The sequence below is a fragment of the Ziziphus jujuba genome, chromosome 8, assembly GCF_031755915.1.
Source record: "Ziziphus jujuba cultivar Dongzao chromosome 8, ASM3175591v1".
Lineage (NCBI taxonomy): Eukaryota > Viridiplantae > Streptophyta > Magnoliopsida > Rosales > Rhamnaceae > Ziziphus > Ziziphus jujuba.
In genome coordinates this window covers 19,376,516-19,389,527 of record NC_083386.1, presented here as the reverse complement: position 1 = coordinate 19,389,527, position 13,012 = coordinate 19,376,516, and the positions used below count along the sequence as shown (strand labels likewise).

Here is a 13,012-nt window from a genome sequence, read left to right as displayed (position 1 = left end):
CCAAAAAATATATATATACATCTATCTTTTTCTAGGCCAACTACTTTATTTCTGTGGTCTTATTATTGAGAATGATGACATGGAATATAGATCAAAAGACTGAATTTGAATAAGCATTTATATCGGTAGGGTTAATATCATTAAAACCCCAAATTATTCGTTGCTCTAATTTTGCCTTTCAACACATCAAGACTATTACATTGCACCTTAAATTTTGATTCTTTTTCTTCATTTTGCTCCGATTAATGACAAACATCCAAATTTTAAATGCAAAGCTCATTATTATATATAGCTCATGTCACTCCTAATGGAAATATTTAGGGATAACAATTGTTTTTACTAATTAACAATAAGAAAATATTGGTGCCATGGGTTAAAAATTTACATCATTGTATTATTTTTGTATAAATAATCATACATTATTTTTATTAGTTAGTCCAATTGAGATCAATACTAAAAATTGAAAACGAAATGTAGCACCTATGTCTATATATGGTCTGAGTGATTCAAAAAATGTCTAGTTTTTAAAAAGTCTTTAAAAATATTGGAATGGATGAGAGGAGAATTTTAAATAAATATTTTAGTTTTGACATAAAAGTCAATTAAAATATATGTATTTATAAAAAGATTGAAAATTATTGACATTTTCAATATCCTTAAGACTTACTTTTAAAAATTTTAATTAAATATTTCATGATTTTTATAAACTTTTTAAAATCTTTAAATTTTTAAATTGTGTACTCCATGTTTTTTGTGACTTTTTAAAAGTTTTTAAAAATTTATACTGAATAAGAATTAACAATGAAATTAGAATGGCCTTCCCGTATCCATCGTCTCCTAATCTTTTTCCATCCCCACTTTGTATTCCGCAAGAAGCACATTTCTTGTCCTCATCCTATGGCAAAGGCATTTTGCCCTACCTACTCCTTATCCTCATCTCAGAATACTGTGATATTTAATATCCACAATATTGAATACCCTATTATTTTTGTTGAATTTTATAAGTCTATATTAGATATATTCATATTTTTCCAATTCTATAAAGGTCAATTAAAATTTTGATTGAATATATCCTCAAGTTTTTTTTTTTTTAATAAAAAAATTACCCTTTACCTTGGATGTCCCTTACTTCTTTTTTAAAAAAAAAAAGACTAAAAAATTTAGAATTGTCATTTTATGTTAGAATTAGAGTTTGCCATTTGCAGGAAAGAACTAGAATCTGTAAGGTTATCATTACGTTAAATAAAAAATTTTAGCTATTATTTTTAGTTTCCATAGATGGATTTTTTCTTTGATTAATTGTGAGAAAAAAAATTATTATTGTAGAACTTATTTAATTTCAATCACAATAAGAAAAATTGTATAGAAGTGATTCAAGAGTATAATCTCCTTTTACCAATTGCCTAGAGTCCCTTGATACTTGCAACTTAATAAAAAAAATTATAAACAAAATTATAGCAATCCAATCTTTTTTTTTTTTTTCCATAATTCAATCCAAAACAAAATGAAAACTAAAAAGAAAAAATGTCAAAACAAATATGCAGTCGAGGAGAAAAAGAAATTAACTAGTAGGACTAAGTTAATAGATGGCAAGATAGACATTCACAATTCAATCCCTAAATTTTTTTATTATTATATTTTTTAAGAAATCAATATGAAATTAAATGAAAACTAACCGGTTTGTCCATTTTCTTGTTGCCTATTTTTATAACATTATTTTTAAACTAAGAAACCAAAAATAATTAACTATTCATTTGAAAAAAGCAAGGGCATTTGGCAATCTAAAATTCCAAGCATGTTATAGTAGTCTTAAGGGTGTGTTTGGTAGGCTGTATTAGTATGTATTGGGCTGTAATGTATTACACAATTTAGTGTTTGGTGACAGATGACATGCGAAAGTATTGTATTATGTAATACCTTTCCATGTTTTTCCTTGTATAATCTAATACAAAGTTTTTTTCTTGTATTACCTAATACAATGCTCGATCTTGCTGCTTCTCCCTGCTTCTCCTCCCCCATTAATCTCTGCCTCTGGTAAGTCTTCTTCTTTTTTTTTTTTCTCTCTCTTCAATCAATCTGTTCTTTTTTTCTTTTTCTTTTTTTCCTTGTATTACTTCGTTTTCTCATATCTCATCTATCTTCTGTGTTTTTTTCTTTTTCTTTTTCATAACCTAATACACAGTTTTGTCTCCATCTACGCCTCTTCCCCCTCTCTGTCTCTAATAAGTCTTTTCTCTCTTTTTTTTCCCTTCAATTAATCTGTTATTTTCGGATTCTTTTTTTTTTCCCCTCAAATCTCATCTATATACAATCTCTCTTCACCAATTTCACCCCATTATTTTTTTTTTCTATCTTCAAAAAACGTTTTCGCATTATATTTTTTCTCACTCTCATCTTAAATTTTTTCCTTCTTTTGATCTGTCAATTATAATGAAAAGCAGAATTTTCATAATCTGTCTCACGTCGATTGCAAGTAAGTCTTCTCATTTTGTTCCTTTCTTCATGAGAGCTGCTGATTTGTGTTTCTTTTCCTTTGGTCGATGGGGTTGGCTGCAACCACTGTGTTTTTTTTTTTTTTTTTTTTTCCCTTTCATAACCATAAACAGAATTAAAGCATTGCTTTTATTATTGTTGCAGTTATATTTTAATGTTTTTTATTGTCTTTTGTATCTATTGGGAAGAATAAAACGATGTAATATGAGTGATAGCAATTGTTTAATATTGCATGTAAGCTATTTGATAAATTGTCTATGAGAATTCAATGATTTGCCAAGTTCTGCCATGTGTGAGAGTGGCTATGTTTACTTGGCTTTCTGCCGTGTGTGTGTGTGTGTGTGAGAGAGAGAGAGAGAGAGGCCTTCACGAGAAGGTACTTGCAATTGCAAAGCATTATAACCCACTCACTTTAATTCTCATGTGAGTTGGTCATTTCGTTTCTTTTAATTGATTGACATTTTTTATTTTTATTTTAATGGAGACCAATTGCCCAAGAAACAGTTTTTGAGATTTAATGGAATGTAAGAAAAATATAATTCCATAATACTTAAGGAAAAAAAAAATGTTATTAACATGTTTTTTTTCTTATCTCTTCTCTTCTCTGTTTTTAAACTAAATATTTCACTTGTATCTTCTGTTCTTCTTTTCAAATTAATGAAATTATCATAAAATTGAGAATAAAAAAATAATATGGAAAGAGGAATATAAGATATTTTGGTGATGTATATTTTTTTAATAGCAATAATTTATGAAATAAAAAATAATACAATATAATATACTGTTATACCAAATATTGTATTATTTGATACAATCCAATATCAAACACAGCATAGATATAATATAATACATTTCAGTACAATCTAATATAATACAACTCCTACAATACGATCCAATACTGCGTATCAAACGAGTCCTAAGTGTCTAACCCATTTGGATTATCCTATCTATCTAGCTTATTTGAGTGGTCCCAAGTGTCGGGACTATTTTTGTGGTCCTCATTCTTAAGTTCATTTGAGCAATCCTTAAGCATTGGGTTGTTCATATGTTCTTAAGCTCCGATCTTGTTCAGAAGATCCTAGGTCTCAATTTCGTTGAGTGACACCAAATGGAAGCTCATATGAGTTGTTATAATGTTAAAAATGTTTTCAAAACAAAGAAATACTATTTCTTAATATTCGTTTTTTTATTGGTTTTGTTAATAATTAATTTCAAAAAACAACTATCAAATGCCTTATAAATTCTTTTAACAACTATTTTTGGTTTTGTAAAACAAAAAATTGTTTTCAAACATCTAGCAAAATAGGCCCAAATATGTGGTTTTAATTAATGGGAACAATGGTTTTCCATAAATATATTTATTAGAAGTCATGTGATTTGCATATGTTTAAAATTTCAATATTTATTAATTTAATTTAAGTAAAATCAAGGAAAAGTAAAAACTTGGGGTGCAAATAATTTCGAAAGGTAGAGCAAAATAAAAGTAAGGGATACTTTGGGAAGTTAGTAATATTAACCCTAATTTTATGACTAGAAGTTATTTGGAATTATAAGAAATAAATTTTACTTTGATAGATTTCTCTATCAAACTAAAATAACCAAAGAAAATACATAAAAAAAAATGTTCTTTATTACTATTCATGTATGATTATAGTAGAATATATGCTACTATTTAAATATTTATTTTCAAAATTTTAATATTCAAAAAAATAAATGATTTCATTAAAATTTATTATATAAATTTCAACAATGATGATAAATTATAATATTCTATTTTAAAAAAACAAAGCGTCTCTTCTTCCATTAATATGATTTTGAGGGGAAAAAAAAATCAAAATTTGAACTACAGAGATTTGTAAATGCAGAAAAATAAGTCTTTTTTCTGGTGATAGTGCATAACAGTTAGTTAGATATGATTGTAAAGTAATTAATTATGAGATAAATTATGTTAATTGTAGGAGGTGGAAAGTCAATGGAGGAATGGCCAACTATGTTTGAAGAGCTTCAAGCTGCGAAGACCGGTCCAAAGATCTAGACGGCGTCTAACTTTTGCAATGCTTTCCACCCTCCGCGTGCTATAAATTCCAAATTTTTATGAAAAATTAATACTTTATGGTAAAGAAACTAATCTTGCTTTATATGTCTACTTTTTTCCAATCTTCCAATCATATTTTTAAATGATTTCACAAAATTGAATATGGGAATCCCACATATAAGTAATTATCTACCAAGCACCAAACCCAAAATATTTCATTTTATTTTTTGGTTAGTGTGTTAAAAAAAATCATATTTTCTTTAAATGGAGAGACATGCATATATTATTCCAGTTTTGACTTTTGATAATCAGTCACTATTTCCCTTTTAAGAAAATAAATAAAGCTCTTAAGATTTTAACCCCTTTTTTCCCTTTATTTTTTTTTTCAAAGGAAGAAAAAAAAAAAAAAACTTTCTTTATCACAAGTGTGGCTTTTATTTAGATTTTGGTTCAAGTAATGTAAAATTACCCAACCAACAAAGGACAAATTTAAGCAGCAAGAATGTCGTATTAAAGCGAAGTCTAACAAACTGAAAATTGAATTTGACTGCCGGGGGTTTTAAGTTTTGACCTGCAACCAACCATCCAATTTGTTTTGCATGCTATGCTGCTAAGTGGCCAAATTAAAGTTGTTGTCAAAATCTGTGATTATCTTCCAAAATTAGAGGAATTGAAAATAAAAAATATATGATGAAATAACGTACATGGTATTGGAATGGAAAGTATTAGTAGGCAGATTTTTTTTTTTTTTTCGTTTTACTTTTCAAATAATAGTAGGTACCTTGGGGTCGACTTTTTTGCGAAAATTCCTCCATAATTCTTGGAGGCTAAAAGCATTGCAAGTTATTATCTATATGCCCGTTTGTAATGATCCAATTTCTACATATATATATATATATATATATATGTAGTTATATATATCAAATATCCTACTTATACATATATATATATATATATATATATATATATATATATATATATATAACTAGGATATTTGCCTTGTTAATGGCTACTTCTTGGTCCTCAGTTACATACATTTCAAGTTATCTGGTAGGTTCATCTTTATGGCCCTTTTCTAAAGTAACTTTCTTCATCAATAATTCATTAAAAAAAAAAAAAATCTTCATCTATAAGTTAATTTTTATATTTTTTGTGTATGTTGCAAAAAACCACATTGTTTATTACTTTTTTTTTTCATTTTTTTTTTTTTATTTTTATTATTACACATTGCTTACCGTTGACATCGCTTCGCATATGGATACAAGCGTAATATCTGTTACTGTATTAGATATATATACTTTTTTATTTTTGAATTTACATATATATTTATATATCTATATATATATATATATATATTATATCGCCTGTATTATTGTTTTTTTCAACCAGGATTACATTTTATAAATTCTAAACGATAAATAGCTATTATCGTTTTATCACGAATTTTAAACTTTCTTTTCAAAATTAGGATTATTGTAAATACAATCATTATTAATTTTTTTTTATTTACAATAACAATAATAAAAAAAACTAAAATTTAAAATAAACAAATCAGATAAAACCGAATATAATAAAATAAAAATACAATTTTTTTTTTAAAAAAAAAATCATCACGTTACCAATGAGAATGCTGTCTTCTCGCAACATTGTTTTTCAGTTTTTTTTTTTTTTTTTTGGTTGTTTTTTTTGGCTGTTAGCCTCCTTTCTGATAATTAAAAAAAATAAAACAAAAAAATAAAACAAAGAAGAAAGTTTTAACGTTTACTAATTATCCACTGCTGAAGCGGTGGAGGTGAGGCTGGCATTTGGAACTAATTAAAAATATTAATCTAGATCTAATTTAGACTAATAATAAGAGACGTGAAATGCTTTAGGCTATGGGCAGAATTTTTAATATACATCTAAAAACTTGTTTCATTAAGTGCCAGCGGCGGCAACGAATAGTAAAACACCTGTATAATTGCTTTGATTATATTTATTGTAAAGGGACAGTGTGGAAATAATTAGGTGAAGCCATTAACTAAAGAAAGTTCTTAACGTGGTGCGTATACCACAAGGTTACATTGCTTGATTATATTATGTAATTAATTAATTATATTTTTTTTTATGTAGCTTCCAATTCCATTAGTCAAGTTTTTTCACACTGTATTTTTTAGACCCTTTCAAATTTATTATAATTACAGATATTATCCTTAATTTTAATATAATTTTATTTATTTATTTTTACTGTTAAGTTTTTCCTATTAAAATTTAACTGATAATGGATAATAAGGTAATTTTAAATCAAAATTGTAAGTTTCATTGTTAAGATGACGTTGAGCTCAATGTTCAAGTCACAATTATATGTTTTTTTTTTTGTTGAATCTGATTGCACAGAAGGTTTGAACCAATGGATGATAAAGTCTGCTTTGTCTGTCATTTTTCGACCCCAGAAGGTTTGAGCTAATGGATGATAATGTTATATTGTACAGATGAATTACTCCGCAAGGGTAACTATTGAAATTTTACAAAACCTCAAATTCTATTTCGTATTTTTCCTTAATTAAGGGGGTTTAGCTAGAATTTTTCCTATATATATATATATATATATTTGTCAACTTTTTGCATCCTAATTAAAGCATAACCTATTTTTATTTTTCCCAAAAGAGGTACTTTGCGTGTTTGTATGTTTTACAAAACTCTTATGTACAACTATGGTAACGCTAGCTTATTTGTAGTTTCATGTTTCTAAAAGACAAAGGAAAATAGTAACAAAAGTAAAAAAAAATTACAAAAATAAAAATACAGAAAAGACAAAGGAAAAGATCACACATTGTGGTTTTGTCCTGCTGCACCCTTTTGAACTTATGAAAAATCGATAGTTCTTTTAGGGTTTCTTTTTTTTTTTTTTTTTTGTTTTTTTTTTTTTGTTTCAATGCTTTAATAAAAATGAGTTTGGTGATGTTTAGTATAGTTTCTGAAAAGTTAAAAACAATTTTTAAGATTAAAAAATATTTAGATAATTTTTAAAAAAGTGTTTCATATCTCTAAAAATATTTTTAACCAAAACTAATGAATGATTGTTTTAGAAAAATATTTATAAAAAAAATATAAAAGTAAAAAATATATCAAACAAGTTTATAGATTTGAATAATAGGAAACGTTTCTAGAATGTTTAATCAATAAGTGAATTGTTAGAAGTTATACCAAACAATTATTCCCATAAGAGTCTGAAAATGGTATGGCCCATTGTTCTTTTTATGCGTCAAGACTCGTACAAAGAGTCAAAGAGGTGTTTATATATATATATATATATATATATATTAATTATTTACTTTCCATGGAGTATATTCTACGAAATATGTTTTATTTTGGTATATGGTATTTTTCTTTTAGGGTATGGGTGGTATGGGTATTTCATATATAATTTGAACTTGGAATTATCATTAAAAAAAAAAAAATAGTAACTTTCCTGTACTTGAGAAGAAAAACAAAGACCTTTTTTTTTATTTTTTATTTTTTTTTTCATTTTACAATGAAACTATCCATAAATTGTAAGATTTTTTGTTTGACGTTTTGGTTCCCTTGGTAAAGCTATCGATAAATTGGAAAATTTAAATAGAACACCTTCAACCTTATAAGCTAACAGTGAGAATATGAAATCCAGAAATATGCCGATGACTATTACAAGTATAGAGAGGGAAACAAGTGGCTTTCATGGCCTAGAATGAAAAGAAAGAAGTGTGAAACATTAAAAAGCTTGTATCCATAATCATACCTGTTTAGATAAAGAGTAAACAGAAATTAATATCATTTGAATTATATTTTTTTAGAAAAATCATTTTAATTGCCAGTACAAAAACAATTGATAGTCATAAAAGAATCTTATTGTATGAATGCGTTTACTTCTCATGATAAATAAAACATCCACATAAACATTTCATGAATTGTATGGATAATCAAAGGGACAAAATTAAAGAATAAAATTAATATGAATTTTAGATGGATATATCATATCATTTATGATGATTTAAATTCATCATCGTAATTAGGTAAAAATCTCAATTATATTTATGGAACAAAAATCATAAATGTATATATATTATTTGATCAGGAACAATGAATGAAATTCATTATTTAGGATTGTAAAGGTACATCAATGTTTAGCTTTTTAAATTTTTAATTTTTTTAAAAAAATAATAAATAAATAAATCAATAATTTACCTTTTGTGAAATGTTGATGGATAAAATAGTTTAGCTTATGGTAAAAAAGTCATTCCAATTTGCGAAAGAGATAGTCTTAAACCTGAATTTGCCAAAGAGATCGTCTTAAACCTGCGTTAATGACAATGACAATGACTGTGTGTATGCAATTCACTTATGGCACTCAAACATGAAACAAAGTAACAAACAACAAATAGATTTGTACGCATTTTGTCCACCTTTTAGATATCTCCATCATTACTTTTGTAGTGTATACAGAATCTAAATTAAGTTATATGTAAGAATAATTCACTCGAGAAAAAAAGTTATTAAGAATGACTTTGAGCATATGAAGCCCAAAATCTTAAAACAACCCAATCACGAGAGTTTGGTTGGGTTTGTTATAACTTCTATTTTTTTAAATTTTTTTAAAAAATATTTAGGGGATTGTATTCAATTTAAAATTTAAAAAATTTTAAAATTATTTAAAAATTTAGAGGTATTCGATTTATATTTTAAAAAAATTTATACAAATTTAATAATATTAAATTTAGCTTTTAATGGATTTTATAAAAATCTATTAAAATTCAAATGTATTCAATTAGAATTTTGTAAAATCCTTTTAAAATCTAATAGTATTCAAAAAATTATTAATTTTAAAAAATTTTGAAAAATAATAAATTTAAAAAAATTTAAAAAAATTTTAACAGTTAAATTATGAAGAAAATTATAAATATAAAATTCAACTTTAATCACAAAAATTTTATTAAATTTTTATAAATTTTTTATAAAATCTATAAAATTTTATCACAATGCATCAAATTTTTTAAAATATATAATTTATTTTAAATTTATTAAATTTTAAATTAAATAAATCATGTACTTAATTTTTCAAATACATATTTTAATCAAAGCTATCTAAATGTGTAAATGTGTAGTCTCTCAAAAACAGAAAAGAAAAAAAACAGTGGTTGCGGCAGATACTGGTTGTGGCAGCTGACAATGTGGGGTCCAACCAGCTTCAGAACATAAGGAAAGGTCTGCGCGGCGAGTGGGTGATGCTGATGGGCAACAAGGCCTTCCTTAATCTTACTCCCCTTCTCGTTGTATGTTTTTTATTTTGATTTGGTTTGGTTTGTTTTAGACATTGGATTGGTTTTAATAAATGTTTAATTTACAGGGAAACGGGGGTCTGATATTCACAAAGCTAATAATAATAATAATAATAATAATAATAATAATAATAATAATTGATTTAATTATTATTATTATTATTATTATTATTTTTTTCTGATGGAATGAAATAGGCAAATTCCCACTTTTTAAGTTCAAAATTAATTAGGTTCAAATGAATTACCTTATTGAATATCCAAACATTAGGCGACGTCTTTTCTTAAATACGTCAAACAACCTCTTAAGTTTTGTAATAAATATAATTTTGAAAACCGTTATGTTCTCTGTGATAAATATACCTAATTAATAGAAGAGAATGCCAAGTATTGAAAAATAAAGGGAAGGTTTTGATAGAAAAAATAATAATAAAAAATCGAAAATACAGAGAATTAATTAGGAAGGCCACCAACCTTGTTATTAGTCCAAGACTGAAGAAGGTGTGGTTGAGCTTCAGCTTCTTTCTTCACCTTCAGCAGGAAGCTGGGGGTCCGAAATATGACCCGAATTATTCCCTTCTAGACCCGAAACAACAACAATTCGAAATCCTCTGCTGCTTCGGAAACCTGTAAAAATTCTCAAATTGTTCTTGCCCGAACAAAAGCAACTCAGAACCGATTTCAATTTCTTTGCACCACCTGAAACCAGTTCCCAAATAAACCAAACATTTGAAAATCAATCTTTCGAGTTTGATGGAAGAAAAGTGAGAGAGCGTACGGTGGTGATTCAGAGGCAAAAAATTGATGGTAGTGAAGCAGTTAGCACAATCTGAGCCATAGAAAGAAGTAGAAGAAGAAGAAGAAGTAAAACCTCTCCTCTCCACGGCAAACTTTGAGCTCGGTTTTAGCCGACGTGGCGTAGACTTCGATGGAGTAGAGAGGGAAAATTTTTTTTTTTGCTCTCTTTGGTTTGGTTTCGGAATTGAATATTCTGTTTGGACTTGTTTGATTGGTTGAGGATTTTGAACAATTTGTCGGTTTTCGGTTTCGAGGGAATGAGTTTGATAACGAAGTTGATATTTTCCGGAGGTATTGAGGTATACCCAGTTTTTCTATTTTCTCTTTAAAAAAAAAAAAATAAAATTATACAGTTTAGATGTTTTTGTACAGCAGAGTAATGAAAACACTTTGTGATGTAAAACTAATACAATTTTTTTCCAAAAACAAATTTTAAACACTATATATTTTATCTACTTTTTTTTTTTTAATTATTTCGTCTCCCATTTTATTATTCTATTAACCAAAAATATATATTATTAAACAAAAAACCAAATATATATATATATATATATATATGGTATTGGTATGATACAGTTTGTCTACATACGGATTTGCATAAAAATAAATATTGATTTTTACTATATAATAATATAGTCAATATTTTTTTAAAGGCGTCGATTTTAATGCAGATCTGCATACGAATAAACCACACCGTAATATTATTCTCTCTCTTTATATGTATATATACATATATATATATATATATATATATTTATTTTTTTAGGCCGTCTACTTTATTTCTGTGGTCTTATGATTGAGAAGGATGACATAGAATATAGATCAAAGGGTTAATATCATTAAAACCCTAAATGATTCGTTGTTCTAATTTTGCCTTTCAAAACTTCAAAACTATTATTTATCAAAAAAAAAAAAAAAAGGTGTTTCAAAAATATTACATTGCACCTTAAATTTTGATTCTTTGTCTTCATTTTGCTCCGAGTAATGACAAACATCCAAATTTTAAATGCAAAGTTCATTATTATATATAGTTCTTATCACTTCTAATGGGAATATTTAGGGATAGCAATTATGCTTTTACAAATTAACAATAGGAAAATAATGGTGCCATTGGTTAAAAATTTACGTCATTGTATTATTTTTGTATAAATAATACAACTGCTAAAATCATGACATTTATATATTGTTTTTATTAGTTAGTCCAATTGAGATCAATGCTAAAAATTAAAAAAGAACTATAACACCTATGTGTATATATAGTCTGAGTGATTCAAAAAATGGTCTATTAGACTAGAGTTTTAAGAAGCATTTAAAAATTTTGGAATGGATGAGAGGAGAATTTTGAGCAAATATTCCCTATTTGACTTAATTGAAATATATATTTGAAAAAGACATTAAAAATTATTGACATTTTCAATATCTTTAAACTTTGAAAAGTTTTAATTCAATATTTCATAATTTTTATAGACTTGTTAAAATCTTTGAATTTTTAAATTGTATATTCTATGTTTTTGTTAAAAGTTTTTTAAAATTTATATAGAATAGAATGAACAATGAAACTGGAATGGCCTTTCTTGTACCCCATCGACTTTTAATTTTTTTTTCGATGCCCACTTCGTATTCCATTTATTTTAAAATGGAGCAGGGTGGGGATTTCCCCAATGGAGAAACTGGGGCAAGAAGCACATTTCTTGCCCTCGTCGTGGAGTAAAGGCATTTTGCCCTACCCATTTCTTATCCTCGTCTGAGAACAATATGACATTTACTAACCATACTATTGAATACGTTTATAGAATTTATAAGTTTATGTTATATACATCTAGATTTTTTTCAATTCTATAAAAGTCAATTAAAATTCTGATTGAATATATCTTTAAGTGTTTTTTAATAAAAAAATTACCCTTTAACTTGGATGTCCCTCACTTAAAAAAAATATATTTATATACATATATATATATATATATTTAGAATCCTCATCTCAAACAATGTGACATTTACTATCCATAATATTGAATACCGTATTACATTTGTAGAATTTATAAGTTTATGTTACATACATCTACATTTTTTCAATTATATAAAAGTTAATTAAAATTCTGGTTCAATATATCTTTAAGTTTGTTTTTTTAATAAAAAAATCACTCTTTAGCTTGGATGTCCCTTACTAAAAAACAAAAAAAACAAAAAAAGTTTTAAATATTTAGGATTGGCATTTTATGTTAGAATTAGAGTTTGCTATTTGCAAAAATGAACTAGAATCTGTAAGGTTATCATCATGTCAAATAATAAATTTGAACTACTATTTTTACTTTCTATTTGATAGATTTTTTCTTTGATTAATTGCAAGAAAAAAATATTATTGTAGACCTTAGATTTTAATTTCAATCAGAATAAG

The 13,012-nt window shown here is 26.1% G+C and overlaps 1 long non-coding RNA gene across 1 annotated transcript; it reads left to right on the top strand.

Moving 5' to 3' along the window:
- Nucleotides 1-1,836: 1,836 nt before the first annotated feature.
- Nucleotides 1,837-2,773, top strand: LOC132804942 (uncharacterized). Its single transcript, XR_009640246.1, has 2 exons — nt 1,837-2,034; nt 2,442-2,773. It is a non-coding gene; the product is annotated as an uncharacterized LOC132804942 (long non-coding RNA).
- Nucleotides 2,774-13,012: the final 10,239 nt, after the last annotated feature.